Raw genomic sequence first — 17736 nt, 5'->3', positions numbered from 1 at the left:
ATTTTCTTAGAACTTTCTTACTAAATCCTCTTGATTAGTATTTCCTTTCATCAAATCTATTCATAAATCTTAGTTTCCTTTTATATTTGCTTAGTTTTTAGGGAATCTTGGCACTTTTAGAGGATATTAAAGATTGCTATGCAGATAGTGATGCAGTTTTCATCAAGAAGTGTGTAGATTGAAGATTTTATGAAGTTAAAAATTATGTAGCAAATTTGAGCAGTACAGTATGCAAATTGTAGTCATATTGAGGAATTTTATGCAGATTACTGTGTAGTTTTGCAATTCAGTTTTGCAATTTTATATAAAGCTTACTGTGCAGAACCAAATTTCAAGAATCTCAATGTAGAATTTTCAAAGTTTGTAAAGATTATTATGCAGAATCAAATCTTTGTAATAATGAGTGATTCTTGCTCAACCTTTCATTAATCTTGGTTATTTCTTGCAAGATTCTAGTTTCTTTAAGAGAAATTACTACAAAGTTTAAGAAAATAGTAGATATTGCTGAAAGTTTATGCAAGAAAGTAAGTTTAAGCCACACCAGTTTGTTGATTAAGTGCCATTAAGATAATTCCTTGATCAAGAACATGATTAATAATAAAGATTAGTATATATTGCTGAAAGTTTATGCAAGAAAGTAAGTTTATGCCACTAGTTTGTTGATTAAGTGCCATTAAGATAATTCCTTAATCAAGAACATGATTAATAATAAAGATTAGTACTAGTCTTATGATTAAAAAGTAATCTTGGAAAAACTTAACAAATTAGAAGCAGTTTGGATAGTTTATTGATCAAGAAAGGGATTAAGGATAAATCTTACAAAGCTTTAATGAAAAGTTATAAAAGATTGAAGGGACAACAAAATACAAATAGTTTACAAAGCTTTTAAACAGCCATTTTAATGTATAGCCCTGCTACTGGGAATTGAGGCAGTCCATTAGTGTAAGCCAGTGTGCTCCATACACCATAGAGTCTCCTAACCTCTATGCAAGTCTTCTTAAGTGGGAAGGTCTCTCACAAGAATTGATTTGTCCTTCTAAAGTATCACTAAGCTTTGCAAAAGTTCTTAGCAAGAAGTAGTGTAAGCTAGCAAGCATCCCTATGGTACCATTAAATAATACAAGAAAAGCAAGATTACAATACTGAGACTTCTATTAAGTATGAAATTTTTTTACAAAAAGGGAGATTTTAGACCAAGCAAGGGGGAAATCTCAACCAATCAGGTGTGCCAACAAAGCCCCATATGAGAGAGAGAGTGAAAAAAATGCCATAATCCAATTCTCTCATAAATTGGCCAAGTTTTCTCTCTATGGCCCTTGAAGATATTCTTGAATCCTGGCCCAAGTCGCCATGAGCATGTGGATAATATCACACTAGATCCTATAAATGCACTGGGTATAATAACCAAAGTTCCCTCCATGGCCTCAGTGCATAAAGCCTTCTAGATGTGCCAGGCTATAATGCTAACAATGATCTCCTATATGTAGTGTCCAACCCCTATGCTAGAGGTATGTAACGTAACTCTGGCATGTCCTGAAGATGACACCGCCAACCCACTGGTGGGTGATCCGCTTTTCATTATCTTCAATCTAATTTGTAGGCCTGACTGTGTTAACCAAGTAATAGCACCAAAACAAATGTAGGCATCTCTCCTCATCCTTCCAAAAAGGTGTGCTATTACAATCCAAATCCTCTTTATGCCTCTTTGCACTCCCATAAACAATGGTAAAATTTCTTTGAAGCTCCTCCACATCTCAAACAAGATGTTATAAAAAATACTCCTTCCTTGGAGGAAAGCATTATGTGTATCATGAATAACTCTCTGAAGCTGAAGCTTCATGCTTACTGCCTTCTCTAAGATTTCATAAGTAAAACCAAGCAGAGTAATGGGCCTCCACTATCTAATATTGGTCTTGTCCCCACCTTTAGGGATGAGGTGGATAAGACCCTCTGTGTGATTAAAGGGGGCATCATACTAGTACACCACATCTCCTACAAAGTAGTAGTAACATCATAACCAATGTAATCCCAAAACTACAAGAAGAAGGAAAGAGAAAGGCCATCAACCCCTAGGCATTTGCCTTTCAAAAGGGCATGCAAAGCATGTCTCAACTCATCCTTCAAAAAGGGGGCGTACAAATAGGCACACTTATTAGTTGTAAATAAGCATGGGCATGCACTCCCAAACTATCTATTGTGTAACATCTCTATCCAAAGAGTGGGCAACTACTCTAGAGAGTAAGGTCTAATACAAATATGAGGAAATACTTCTCACCTTGTTTGGATTAATATGAAATTCTCCCCAAGAATCCTATAACTCAAATTGTCCTTATTGTGCATAGGTCCATGTGCTAAGAAAAATGGTTTGTTACATTTACCACCCATCTGTGTCCAAAATCCCTGATTAGCATGAAATGCAAACTCAGCACGCCTATCCATGGACACTTACAATTCAACTCTAACATTGGAAAAAAGGGATGGGATCCAAGAGGATCCATGATGCTTCTTGTTTTCCCTCTGAAGCATAGCCAACCTATGTCTTGATAGTTCACTCCCTTTCTAGAGCCTCTTATTTCTTGGCCAAGGAAACATAATAATATTGTTGGCTAGTCCTCTCCAAGGCTAAAACAAGCCTCTCTCAGGGGTCAAGATGATCACAAAGCCTACAAATCTCTCTAACCTCTCTAGGGAGGTCTCTACATCCTAATATAGAGAGTCTTGAATGAGGGCATGCAGTACACCCTTCTGGCTCCCAAGTTCCTGATGCTGCACAAGACAACCAGAAAATGATCTAATTTAGTAGTACTTGGAAAGATGGCAAAAGAGCCTCCTCTATCCTGGCGCCCCAATCATCCACATCAAATCTATCCAACCGTGCAAAGATGCATCCATCCCCGCTTCTAGAGTTATGCCACCATAAGTAAGAATAGGCCTTCTTTGGAAATCATCCTTTGACTAATAATCCCTATGCACAGAAGGAAAGTATAAATCTCTCCTAGGAGGCTCTCTCCAACGGGTGTGTTCTACCCTCACTCACGGCCCACCCTTTTTGTCTAACGACTGCTCAACCATGCTGAAGTCTCCTCCAATAATCCAATGATTAGCCAAGGGTGGTAGATTTGTGATGGAGCCCTAGAGGGTCACCCTCTCTCCCCATACATTAGGTGCATAGATATTCAAGATACCCAGCTTCAATCCCTCTTGCATAACCACAATCCATTATACTCTAGCAGGTATGACAACACCATGGCCAATAACATGACAAAAAAGTGATTCTGACACTAAAACGCATACCCCATGTTTGATGACATGAGACGAAAGTGATGCTGACACTAAAATGCATACCCCACCTTTGGTGCCTTGTGTACAGGACCAAAAAGTGTGTCCAGAGAGGATCTTAGAAGTTTTACCATAGTGAAATATATCCAATTTGTGCTCTTGTAGAAGCAACACATCCATAGGTCCACCTGTAATGGCAGGGTGGAACTCATCCTTAACAAGGTGATTCCTACTACACGTGAATCCTCCCTAGACCTTGCGCATTGCATGAGATAATTGTCATGGTAATGAAAGTGTTTTGATTTTGGACCTAAGCAACCATTTAGCTGGAGTCTGGACCCACCTCTCATCATAATGTTGTAGAAGGGGGAAATCCTTGGAGCAAAGTCCAATGTCACCATGTTCACTATGTCCTAGACTTTGCATAGTCTCTATATATGTGCACAATGCATGGGTGCCCTGTGGACACTATGACATAAATCTTGTTGCACATCCTATAAGGCCTCATAAGATGGCAACATGTCCAGGCATCCATACCAGGTGCATCCTACATATTTTCCATCCCAAGATAGCAGGACTCAGTATAGTCATTCTGCCTTGATGCAACATCCTTCTATGAAGATGACTCTATAAGCTCATCACTCTAGCCTAATACATCATCACTGTTTACATTGTCTTTGGGAAGAGCCTCATCTTGTGTCGTAGCCAATGATTTTATATTCACGTGATCATAATTTTTTTTGTTAATAACATGTGTTAACATGTTATTAACATGTTAACATGTTAACATGTTCTCAAAAAAGCCGGTGGGAGGTTCCCTGATAACCGGCAAAAATCTCGCTGGGATTTTGCAATACCCGACGGTCCCGTCGGGAAAATTAAAAACCCGGCGGGTCCCGCCAGGGTCGTCATCTAGCCCGGCGGGCTATAATTTTCTATATATATGGGCCCGGGGGGCCCTTTGGGAGTTCATTGCTGACAGTATACACAGGTAATGAGAGTTGTGGGTGTGTGTGTTTGTGTGGGTATGTGTGGGTGTGTGTTCGTGCGGGCAGCCGCCCATTGTCGTAATGCGCGGCAGGATGTGGGTGGTCCGCCACACGAGGGGTGTGTGTGTAAGGCCATTCTTCGGAATGGTGCTTACCCTGGGGCACTTAGTCGGTAACGCGGCTAGTGTGTGTCCTATGGTAAGTATGGCACGCCGTAGCGGTACTAGTCGGTAACGCGGCAAGCATAGTATCGTTATGGCGATGTCACCTTCCCTTCCTTTCCCTTTGTCAAATGCGGGCATATGGTCGATAACGCGGCCAGTGTATGTCCGTATCCTATTCGTATTCCCATAGAATCGGGCGGCATTTTGTCGTTTTAACGCGGCAAGTTGGTATCGTCCACTAGTGCATATATTGTTTTTTGCATATTGTGGCATTTGATCATTAACGCGGTCGGAAAAATGTCGTAAATTTTCTTGCATACTACGGCATGTGATCATTAATGCGGTCGAAAAAATGTCGTAAATTTGCTTGATTTGACTTGTATTGTTTTTATTGTGTGTGATCCATGCGATACTTGGTTGGTAACGCGGCATGAGTATTTCATGGATCAAAGTTTACATCATATTGTCTTTACGTTTAATTTCATAATATCGTAACTCGAAAAAATGAATATCTCTCTCTCTCTTCCTCCCCCCTCTCTCTCTCTCATGATACACTTCACAACTCTTTCTCTCTCTCTTTCTCTCTCATGATACACTTCACAACACGATAGATGTGTAGATAAGGATTTCTTTTTTTTTCCTTAAAATATACATAATCCCTAATATATTCTTTTTCTCTCTCTATTTACTTAAAAAATAAAACAGTACATTATTTTCCTCTCTTTAGGAACTCACAAAAATATTGAAAATGTCATCTAATGTTTCTTCTCTCTATCTGTCACAACTCTCTATCTTCCTCCCCCCCCTCTCTCTCTCTCTCTCTCTCTCTCTCTCATGATACACTTCATAATTCTCTCTCTCTCTCTCTCTCTCTCTCTCTCTCTCTCTCTCATGATACACTTCACAACTCTCTCTCTCTCTCTCATGATACACTTCACAACTCTCACTCTCTCGCTCTCTCTGTCTCTCTGTCACAATAGGTGTGTAGATGAGTAGTGCTTTAGGAATACAAAACATTATTTTCCTCTCTTTAGGAACTCACAAAACTATTAAAAATGTCATCTAATGTCCCCTCTCTCTCTATTTGTCACACCTCTCTCTCTTTCTCCCCCTCTTTCTCTCTCTCTCTCTCATAATACACTTCACAACTCTCTCTCTCTCTCTCTCTCTCTCTCTCTCTCTCTCTCTCTCTCTGTCACGGTAGGTGTGTAGATAAGTAATGATAAGTAATGATGCACTTGTTGCGGTTGTCTCACGTTCGATAATGTATTGCATGATGTTGAGTTCAGTAATATTGTTTGATATTCCGTTTTTGTTTGATCATTGATAAGTAATGATACACTTGTTGTGGTTGTCTCACATTTGATGATGTATTGGATGATGTTGATTTCAGTAATATTATTTGATATTTCGTTTTTGTTTGATCATTGATAAGTAATGATACACTTGTTGCTGTTCTCTCACGTTTGCTTGATGTTGATTTCAGTAATGTTGTTTAATATTCTGTTTTTGTTGTGTTTAGTGATATTTGCTAGATTTACGAAGACGACCAACATGCTTTTCCCTGATAAGCGTAAAATCGTTCTACGAGCAATTCGCATTGAAGCAGTCATCACAGTGTCGGCAGATGACGTAGTCAAAAAGATCAATGAGTCCGAGATACTCATGCGAGATCTATTAGAGCAGATATGGGAAAATGCACAACGTCGACTTCGAAACGGAGGCAACGCTGAGTTGCTTGATAGACAAAAGATAGTAGACTTCAACCATCAACATATAACACGAACTATTTTGGGGAGCATGCGTGTAGCATGCAATGATCTTAGAGATGCTGCCCCGCCTGAAGCTAATATGCATCGTCTATAGTTATGGGACGCTGTATGGAGCGAGCAAAGAGCCAAGAGCAAGCGCATGAAGGCGCTGGATGCAGAGACTCCCCAAAAGAGTGCGCATTGCCCAGGACGTCACTGCAACGTCCAGCCAGGCAGATGCGAGTGGGACAGGTGCCATTAATCGTACAATCTACAATTCTATGTGCACACACCTCATTGGCGTCCCGCACGAGGCTCTGCTCGAAGGGGGAATAATAGGCTCTGGTGTTTTTGGCATAGTAAAAGAGTATACAGTTAGAGGTATATCATTTTTGCTAGAGCACATTACTTTTTGCGGAAAGCACTACAAAGGAGAAGGCAGCGCCAAGTTCGAGAGCTTCCAGGTAGAGTAGGGCATGCAGGTTCTACACCCATCAATTGTCAGGTGTATTGCCTTCACAAAAGAGTCTCCTTGGATCACTATTTTCCCATACTATAATGGTGGCTCGCTTGGTGATACTCTTCTAAAGGTCCCCTTCAGATTCAGTGAGTTCACCAGAGCAATTTTTCGTTTGGATCGAGGATGGATCCCCGCCCGATAATATTCCTTTAAGTCATCTAGAACTTTCTAAAATAAAACAAATAGTAATAACCATGCCACATATCATGCATGCCCTGGTGGAAGGCCTAGCGGCAACACATTTGGTAGGAATTGTACATATCGACCTACATCCATTCAATGTAGTGTTGGATTTTACAAAAGAGTTGAAGCCACGCGTAGGTATTATCGATTGGGAGTTAAACCCTGAGAAGGTGGCATAGGCGGTCTCCTACGTAGACAGAGAGCGAAATAAATGGCCGTGGGGATAGCCCCGGAATTGTATGATCCGTTTTTGGCAGATGCGTACACTCCTGCATCTGATGTTTTTGCTTTAGGGTATTTATTACAAATTTTATATGACTTTTGGCAGAAAGTACAAGAGTTATGGATGGACAATAGCTCCTATGACAAAGTTACCATGGATACTATTATTTATAGAGTCAAAAATTGGATGTGTCTGCCTAATCGTGAGACGAGCGAAAATCTGTTTTGCAAGTAGTGGAATTTTTTAGATCACTAAATACTAACCCAACGAGGGCACAACGTCCTCTTGTAGAGCTATCAGTGTCATTCACCCCAATTTTGTAATGATACAGTATCAAGAGATTAAGTTTCAAGAATGGCACTTTGTTTGTCTCTCTTCAAAATTTGATATGTGCCCATTGTTTGAAATATTATCTCGTTGAGTCTTTGCAATATCTCTCTCCTCTTGTGGTGTTTAAGTTTATGTTTTCTCTTCAAAATTTGATGTGTGCGCATTGTTTGAAGTATTTTTGAGTCAAGTGGATATTTCTCATTGAGTCTTTGCAATACATATCTCATCTTGTGGTGTTAAACTTTAAGTTTTTGAGAGTAATGGTCAATTTATCTTACGTTGATCTTTATAGTTCATTAAAATCCTAAAGTCATTTACGTTCATGCAGATATGGTAGAAGCGCAAGCAAACGAGCAACAAGAGTTAGCTAAGAAGGCATATGAGCGAATGAAGGCCCTTGCACATGGACTAACAGCCCGCGAAGCTACGAGAATAGCATGCAGGTTGTCGAAATGGACAAATGCTACTCCAATGGAAAGACATAAATAAACGCGTAACCACAGAGATGATAAAGGAAATATGGCCATGTCCAGATGGCGAGATTAAGAAGGGAAGATGAAAGGTTTCGCGTTGCACTCATAATAATATCAAAATTAATGCCGAGCACATTTTCTTGGAGGTGTACGGTCGTCCTCTCCATAACGCCGACGCTCCACTCTATTTTGCTAAGATGCTATATGCACAATTTGTCCTAGAAACTCCAGTGACTTCACCTTCAGAGAGGCCACTGTCAACACCCACGACATACGTGAAGAGACAGTGACATTCACAAGTGCATCATCAGCCGTTTTCTAAGTTGAGGAGTTCGGATGTGCAATCGAGTCTTCTTTCCAACGTTCGCAACACATTGACTCAATTGAAAGTACCTCACTCTGCAAGTGAGCTGTTTGTAAAGAGAGCCTCTTTGATGATGATACTGAACAATGGTGATCAGAGAACAATGTCAGTGAACCAATCCAAAATTGCTGCTATCTTGGGTGTTCATCGACGGAATATAGCAGCAGCAAGTAGTCGACTGGAAACGAAAGATGAGAATGAAGTGTTGCCACTTAGTGCTTGTCACAGACAATTGCCTTTGTATACAAGTATCACAAGTGAAACTAGAGATTTGGTGACCGCTTTTTGGAAATCTGAGACGAGAGTTTCACCAAACAAAAAGGATATTTGTAAGCAGAGGATCGAGGCACAATGTGTCATCAAACATCCAATTCATCTTCTAGATGACTCAGGTAATATGTTTTTGCTACAATGCAATCCATGGTGGCCTTGATTTCTGTTGGAATAGTTCAAAATTTGTAGTCTTTGGGCAGCACTAAAAGCTTGGCTGTTCAGTACCAAACTCGTAGTTTTTTACCAGCAATCACTCTAGGCCATAAGTACCGATTTGGTACTGCAATCATTGTAGGTACCAATTCCCATATCCAAGTACTTACCATTGTTTGAATTCCCAGCTCCATAATAGTATCATTGTAGGTACCAATTCCACCTCCATAGGATTAAATTTGGCACGTCTCTGAATTTTGCATTGTACCCAACAGGATTCACGGTACAACTTTTGGTTGCAATGTCCAAGAGTAAGGAAGCACAGTCTCAATTTGGCACTTTTGAGAAGCACCCACACTTGGTAGTGTAATACCAAATTAGGTTTTGGAGATAGATTTGGTGCTTTCAATATATCTTGCAAAGTACCAAATGGATGCATAGTACCAATTTTGGAGCGTTTTATATCCATAAAAGTATCCAATTTTGTACTAAGCATCCAATTATGGTACTGTAAAGTATACAGAGAAATAGCCAATTTGGTACTATGGATCAAGTTCGGTACTATGCAGGGTGCTTTAAGTGTGCCTGGTTAGTACCTAAGGTGTTCCACAGCTCCAATTTGGTTTTTTTGGGCACCACTTACACTTGGTAGTATAATACCAAAATGGGTTTTGGAAACAGATTTGGTGCTTTTAGAGGATACTGAAAAGTGAGAAATAGCCAATTTGGTACTATGGATCAATTTTGGTACTATGCAGGGTGCTTTAAGTGTGCCTGCATAGTACCTAAGGGGTTCCACAAATCCAATTTGGTGTTTTTGGGCACCACTCACACTTGGTAGTATTATACCAAATTGTGTTTTGGAAACAGATTGGGTGCTTTTAGTGAATACAGAAAAGTACCAAACTGGATGCATAGTACCAATTTTAAAGCTTTTTTGTATCCAAAAAAGTACCCAATTTGCCACTATGGATCCATTTTGGTAATATGCAGTATGTAAAACAGTACCAAATTGGGTACTATGGTTCCAGCTTGGTACATAGAACCAAATTTGGTGCTTTTTTGTATTCACAAAAGCACCCAATTTGTTACTATGATCCAATTTGGTACCATGCTTAATGTAGAAAAGTATCCAATTGGATACTATGGTCCGCCTGGTAATAAATAGAGCCTAATATGGTGCTTTTCTGCATCAAATTTGGCACTATAGTCTGTTATCTGGCACTACAGTTCCAAATTTGGTACTTTAGAATGAGTTGGTGGTTTACAGTACCAAATTTTGTACTGTAAATAGCTTTGGTGCTTTACTCTTGTTTGATAGTATTCTGAGCTCTAACGTGGTTCATTTTTCGTTTAAAGGTGGAGCTCTACAAAAGATTCAAGAGCATGTATCCTGCGGTGAAGTTGTCACTTAGGTCCTTTGAGACACTCAAGCCTTTTTTTGTCTGAAGATTGAAAGAGCGCTATACTTGCTGCTGTATTTACCATATCCAGATGGTATACTTCAAGGATGCTTTCAATCAAACGCGCCAGAACAAGTTTGGGCATCACGGCAAAGAACATCCATGTACATGCTCCATTTGTGGTACACGTAGTGAGGCAGGCCAATGTTCTGCGAACCAGGCTGTTTTTCAACACATAAGTAACTTGCTGGATTTTATATTGTGCCCTCACCCTAAGGAGGGTGAATATCATGCAAAGAGATGCTTGCTTGGAGAGTGCCCCAAATGCGGTGTACGAAAGTTGTCATTCTGCCCAGCCGAGATTGCAACAGATAGCAAGGAGGTGACTGTTAAGATATTCCAGGATGTGGGCACTGGACAGGTTAATGGTGATGGAAAAGAGAAGAAGCGAAAGGACTTGGTCGTGGAAAGGATGAAAAGTGCAACTTTCATTCATCTCTTTTCAGATCATCTGAAAAGCTTCGTTAAGCACAACTTTATGTTTAGGTGGCAGGCCCAACAATTCAAAGACTGCTTGCTTAAGTTTCCCAGAGATGTGGTATCTGTTGTTGATTTTGCAGAGAATTACAGCTTTAAAGTGCAAAATGAGATCCAGTCCATGCATTGGTGGTCAACACAGGTAACAATAGTGGTACACATCTCTTATATCAAAAATTCAGTAGGAGCTATTGAGAAGACTGTGCATTTTTACATATCAGATGATAAGCTCCACGACACGCTCTTTGTTCAGCATTGTTTTATGCTGCATGACAACTGGATGAAACAGCAAGGACACTGTTTGCGTTATCATTGGGTATGGTTAGATGGTGCCGCTTCACAGTTCAAGGCACGAAGACCACACTATTTCGTAGCCAGGTATTATCAGTTGATAGGATTGCTTATGATGCATAACTTCTTTGCTTCAGGGCATGGAAAAGGAGAGCATGATGGTGCAGGTGCTATTATCAAGAGAACCCTGACGCACGAAGAGCTAAAACCCGATGGCTGGCCCATGAAGTGTGCGGCTGATGTGGTCAATTTTTTGAACGCGAGGTTTCAACTGACAACGGAAGGTGGAAGTGCCAGCACAAGGAGGGTGTTCTGGTTGGTTTCACCGAATGATGTGCTGCGTTTTCCGTTGTGGGACTGTAAACCAATTGCAGGCTCTCGCTCATTCCATTGTGTTGACGGCTACTCAACGCACAATCCATGTGATGTGCGTTTTCGTATGCTGTCATGCTTCTGTAATCCATGTTTGAATGGGCAGTGGAGGAGATGCAATAATAAACAGCACATTGAAGAATGGAAATATGTCTCCATCGAGCCATTGACAGAGTCAGTACAACCTACAAATAGTGATGAGGACGACGATGATGAGGAGAACTACAATGATTTGTTTTCCTCCCATGTGAGTGAGGATTTAAGCATGCCTATGTATGAAGGAGACCCTGAGGTGTTGAGCCAATTATTGTCCATTGGGGATAACTTTGCAGTGAACGCAGCCGAGGAGAAGGAGGACTTCTACCTTCTTAAGTGCACAAAAACCGTTTATGTAGCACCAAGAGTACTGAAGGACCTTTGGCATAACAAGATCGTAAGAGGTGGATTGCTAGTTGAGGGCTTGTACTATGCCCAGGTTGAGGGCAAAGTTGATACCTATACCCTATTAAATCAGACACCACCGGTGATGATCTACTCGCATCTTGTTAGAGCCATACGGTTCCCCATGGAGGCTATCCCTGGCCTCCATCACCACTTTAAACTATCCTCAGAGATATATGAAAATATCTACAACAGTATGCCATATGAAGACGGAAGTGACCAGGACGGGAGCCATACAGTGTTTACCCCAACTACAATTCTAACCACTGGCAACAGTTGTAATTCTCTTGAATAGAATCTTGCTTGTGATCAGTACTGTCTAATTCTCTTGATTAGAATCTTACTTGTGATCAGTACTGTCTAATGCTATTGCTGTGTTATCAATTTGGTACTGTGCTTTATTGTTTTTAGCTCTCCTGTGTTTTTGCAGTACCAAATTTTGGTACTGTTCCTTTTTGTTTTCACCAAGTAGTAACAGAAAAGTACAAAAGCAGTAGCCAAAAAAAGTACATGTACAAAAAGATAATTATCATTAAATGCCAAAGGCAATGTACAAGCATACAGAATCTTTTACACATCAGGGGGGTCAAAGCGGTACGAATACCCCTCCATAGATACAAAGTAGTTGACAACGAACGAGGAAATGTCATCCTCAACATCAAACAAGGGATTCCGGTGGCTATAAGCAGTGGGGAACTTATCAGCTAGCCACCCGGAGATCCACGAGAAAATGACATCCATAAGATACTTCGGCTTGTCGGGGTCATAATACTTAGGCTCATATGACCGGATGCAGCAGCACGAGTCGTAATCATTCTTCAAGGACTTGTATCTCGTGTCGTCCACAAGGAGGGTGTTCGTTTCATTGAATTGCGGATACTTGCGCCACACTGTTCTTAGGAGCTTCAGAAAAATAGGCTTGTTACCGAACTCCTTCGCAAAGGACTGGCACATCTCTGAGTTTGGTAGCCCACCTCTCACAATGAGACTGATCAAAAATATCTATAAAACAGGTAAACCAAGCAATTAGAATAGCAGCACAAATAAGAGTACCAAAGCTAACAAACAGTACATAACAGTGAAAAGGTACCAAACTTGGTACAACACAGTACCAAAGTACCAAATAACCAAAGTACCAAACATTATAAAATTGTGTACACAAATGTTACCAAGCACAGAACCAAGTACCATAGTATCAAAGCACCAAACAGTACCAAATTGTGTACAAAATAAAAAACACAATTTCAAACTACCATAGCATCAGAGTACCAAAGTACCAAAGATAACCAAAGAGTATCAAATTATGTACAAAACAGTGCCAAATTGTGTACACATGAACAAACATAGTCCAAAGCAGCATAGCACCAGAGTACCAAAGTTCCAAAAAGTACCAAATTGTGTTAGCAGTGCTAAAAGTACCAAACTACCAAATAGTACCAGATTGTGTACAGAACAGTAGCAAAGCTAGCCAAACAGTATCAAAATCAATAAAACCAGTTGTGAAAGTTTAGGGATAAATAACTAAAAGGAAGCCTTTCATCTTCATCAACCGAGGGAAGCAAGCATTCATTATGGCCATCAAGTTCTTCCTTTGGCTACATGACCAGAGCATCACGTCGCATCGCTTCCTCAAGTTGATGATGAAGTCCTCCGCATCAGGTCTGACGACACAATATTTGTATTGAGACACTTGCACACCTCGGGGCCTAACTCCATCTGGGAACGGGAGCTACCACAAATCCTTGGGTGCTTCAACATAATCCTTCAATAGCACTCCATTGACATCCAAAACAACAAGGCGCCTATTGCTTGCCATTACATGTATCGGCATTGATGTATCCGGTGGTTGTTCATGTAGCCACCAATGGTCCCCTGTTGTAGTACCACTAAACTATATGAGTAGAAGAACACAACCTTTTTGCAAAAGCAAAGTTAGACATTGGGCACCAATAAAAGGTTACAAAACAGTGACAGTAGGACATGACAGTTTACAAACACATTGACACCTTTCAAGAGTAGAGCGGCATGACACAAAACGCATCGACAAAAGCAAAATGGGCTGGTATTTCAAATTAGTCCAGAAGCAAGTACAAAATGCTGTAACATCAGCTAATTTTTGCAGCCTTGCGGCTTGAGACCACCACCAACGGGGCGCTTTCTACATTTCATAGCGAAGAGCTCGAAGAGGGTGGCTGAATCATTGCTATCACCTGTTTCTAAGGGCGTTGCATCAAGTGTCTCCTCCGTAGCTCTGTCCTTCCCCACACCTTTTGTATCCTCTGTGCCTTTAGGCAAGTCTACTCCTTCACCCTCCTCTGCACCTTTAACCTGCTCTGCACTTTCAGTAGCTTCCCCCGCCTCTTTGGCCTCCTTTGCGCTTTTAGCCTCCTCTACACCTTCAGCCCCCTCTGCACCTTTAGCCTCCTCAGCACTTTCAGTAGCTTCCCCCGCCGCTCTGGCCTCCTCATTGCTTTTAGCCTCCTCAATGTCTTTGGGCTCCTCTGCACCTGCAGCCTCCTGTGCACTTTGAGTAGCTTCCGCTGCCCTATTTCCGTTCTTCCTCCTCTTTCTACCTGCCTTGTCCTTTGCAGATGTTGATGTCGTAGCCAAAACCTCTGCCTCTGAGAGAACTTCAACTGTCACCTCCTCAACAGCCGGCATCTCTTCATTGTTCTTCTCACCTTGGTCAGTCTCTTGCTCAGCAACCTCCTCAATCAGATCACTTCCCCCTGTTCTTTCTCCTCCGGTCCCTTTTCGTCTTTGTCTCTCTCCTGCACTTCCGCTTTTAGTCGATCTTCCCCCATGCTTGAGTCTACAGCAGGCTCAGTCCCTTTCCCTTCCCTTGTGTTGGCATCAAGGTCTTGCAGTATTTTCTGCACTAACTTGTAAGGATCTTCTTTAAACATGTAAGTGGCATCTGACTTACTGTGACCAGGGAGATCCTTCCTATCCTTTGGGGTGGTGTCATGGGTGTCCGCACCGAAAGATTCTCTACCTACATATGCACAAAGATGAAAGACAAGATTAGATCATCAGTTCAAACAATATAAACATACAATGTCCAACACAAACACCCCACTTACTCTTCAATAATGACCTCCCTGACACCCAGGCCTTTGCCTCCGAAGGGATTGCGGTGTTGCAATGTGCCTTCACGCACATATCTCTTGTTCTCAACATAGCTGCAAAACACAATGGATGGTACTGATGCCTGCAGGGAAGCATGAAGGTACCAACCACGTAAGAAGCCTCCAAAGCCTCCCCACAGGCAACACAAGTACCAAACACATGAATTGTGTTGGCAGGGTCCACAACATGAGGCCTTGGAGTCAATGTATATTTCATCCCCCTCTTCACATCAGCACACAACTTATGTACAAATTCTTGATGGTCTTGGGTCTCCAAGCATTCATTGTGGAGCTTCACATACTCCATCTGCAAAACAGACATACTCTATCTACTTATCCACCAAAACAAACAATTAGCAAGGAAGTACACAAGCAGTACAAAAACTGAACCAAAATAGGTACCAAAACAGGTAAATTGTACCATAACAGTTCTAAACAGCACTAAATGGGTACAATGAAGTTTCAACAACTCCCAAGCCAAACCCAAGCAGAATAAAAACAGTACTAAAAAGGGTCGGATTGTACCAAAATAGTTTTAAACAACACTAAATTGGTACATGAAGTACCAAAAACTACCAGAACAGTACTAAAAAAGGTTGGATTGTACCAAAATAGTTTTAAACAACACAAAATTGGTACATGAAGTACCAAAAACTACCAAAACAATACCAAAAATGTAGCAAAGCAGTACCAAAATAATATCAAATAGTAGCAGAATAGTACCAAATACTACTAAAATAGTACCAAATAGGTTACAGATAGTGCTAAAAAGGTAGCAAATCAATACCAAAATAGTAGCAAACAGTAGCAAAATAGCACCAAATAGGAAACAAAACAGTACCAAAACAAAACCAAAAAGTAGCAAAATAGTACCAAAATAGGTAACAAAACAGTACCAAGACAAACCAATGACAAACCAAAACAGTACCAAAAGGTTAACAAATCAATCTCAAAAAAGTACCAAAAGGTAACTAAACAGTACCAAAACATGTAAATTATGCCAAAACAGTTGTAAACAGCAATAATTTGGTACAATTAAGTACCAAAAACACACAAGACTCCCAAAAATACCCAAAAGACCCAAAAACTTGTCACAGTGAAATTCCAAACTAGTACCAAAATAGTGCAAAAAGTACCAAACGAATCAAAGAAAACAAAAAATACCAAAGATAATACCTAGATAGCACCCAAGACATATTTAGCACTACCATATAAGACCAAATAAAAGCTCAACTTCAGTACCAAAACACTTCAAAAGAGTACCACATGAAGCAAAGAAGCACAAAAAGTACCAAAGTTAGTGCCAACATTGAACCCAAGATGTAACTGCAATACCTTAAAGACTATAAAACTTGTAGCTAGAAAGTACCAAAGCAGTATCATAATAGGTCAGAAGAGTTTCAAATGAACAGCAAAGCACCAAAAGTACCAGTCATGGGTGCAACCAATTATCCAAGACAACCAAAGGTGCCCTATTAGACTAAACTCAGTAACCTGAAAGTACCAAAACAGCACAAAAATAGTTCAATAGAGTACCAAATGAAATAAAGAAGCACCATTAAGTACCAAGAAAGGCAGCAGCACAACACCAAGTGTTATAAAAAATACCAAAACAAGTAAAGAAAGTACCAAAACAGTTCAAGAAGTTCCAAAACCACCAAAAATGTCAGCATATAAACCAATCAAGAAGTGAAACATGCCAAATTGCCAAACCATGTGCAAATTAAACACTATCAACAGTCAAACACAATGCAATAGGCCAGAAATACAATACCTCCTACTGTTCAACCTCCGCTTGGAGCTTTTGGATATTTTCGAAAACCCCGTGTCGTCGCAACAAGCGCCGACTTGCTCCCAGCTCAGCCTCCACCTCTCTGATCTCTTCATCCAGAACAGGGATTTGTTGCTGAAGCTGAACAATGCGTGCTTCCAGGGTATCGATGTCTTCCATCAAACTCTTCGCCACGTCCTTTCTACCTTCATATACCAGTAGCTGGTCCTTGTTTGCTTGAATAGAGGCCTTCAGGCTTCTGAGGTTTGACCATCCTGGATGTGACACTGGGTCTGCCAGTCTTTGCAGCAATGCCTCTAAATCAGGTAGGTAGTCAGCAATTACCCCTCTGCCAGCATTCTCTAGTTCTGTGCAAATATTACTACCACTTTGAGTCATCCGGGCCTTCTTATCTGAATGCAGGACACTGCCAGGAGAGGAAGCATTTTGCCTCCTCCATGCCTCAATTTTACGCTCAAGCCTGCCACTCCTAGATGATATCATCTGCAACACTCCTTCCCCAAACCGGGCCCATGCTACTTTATGCCCTGCTGGGTCTTTTTTCGCTGCATGGCATTTCTCAAAAGCGTAGCACGTAGCAAATTTGTTGGTCAATTCACCACATGAAGGGGGCCCCTGATAAACTTTGGAGAATAGAAGTCTGCAGTCTTCCACCAGTTGTGGCTGCAAATGGTTTAAATAGATCTTGCTGTTCTTTTGGTACTTGAACTTGAATACAGTTAACCATTGGTCGGGTGGCATGTCCTCATCAGTCAAGTCCTTGAAGAGTTTGCCCTCAATACTGAGACCGTACTCTTCATGCAGGTCCTGTGCCGTGTAACAGAACCTGGTTTGTTGAGGGTACTCCTCCATTTTGTTCTTACCTAAAATGTGTTCAAAACAAATCAGAGAATTGCTGACTCCTATAGATTAAATGTGGTGCCCGACATTATGTCTAATGTGAGGTGATGCCCTACAGAACCAATTGTGGTACTCAAAGAGTACCAAATTTGCTACTGCAAAGTACCAAATATAGTACTGTTCATTTAACTTCAAATGTCAGTGCAGGGAGTGAACATGCACCATTTACT

At 40.9% G+C, this 17736-nt stretch overlaps 1 pseudogene; it reads right to left on the bottom strand.

Moving 5' to 3' along the window:
• Positions 1 to 12316: 12316 nt before the first annotated feature.
• On the bottom strand, positions 12317 to 13686 carry LOC147642105 (uncharacterized; annotated as a pseudogene).
• Between the last annotated feature and the right edge of the window lie 4050 nt (positions 13687 to 17736).

The sequence above is a fragment of the Cibotium barometz genome, chromosome 1 (assembly GCF_041138505.1).
Source record: "Cibotium barometz isolate CiBa-2024 chromosome 1, ASM4113850v1, whole genome shotgun sequence".
Lineage (NCBI taxonomy): Eukaryota > Viridiplantae > Streptophyta > Polypodiopsida > Cyatheales > Cibotiaceae > Cibotium > Cibotium barometz.
Note: the sequence above shows the minus strand (reverse complement) of the source record. Positions and strands in the feature narration are given on the sequence as shown.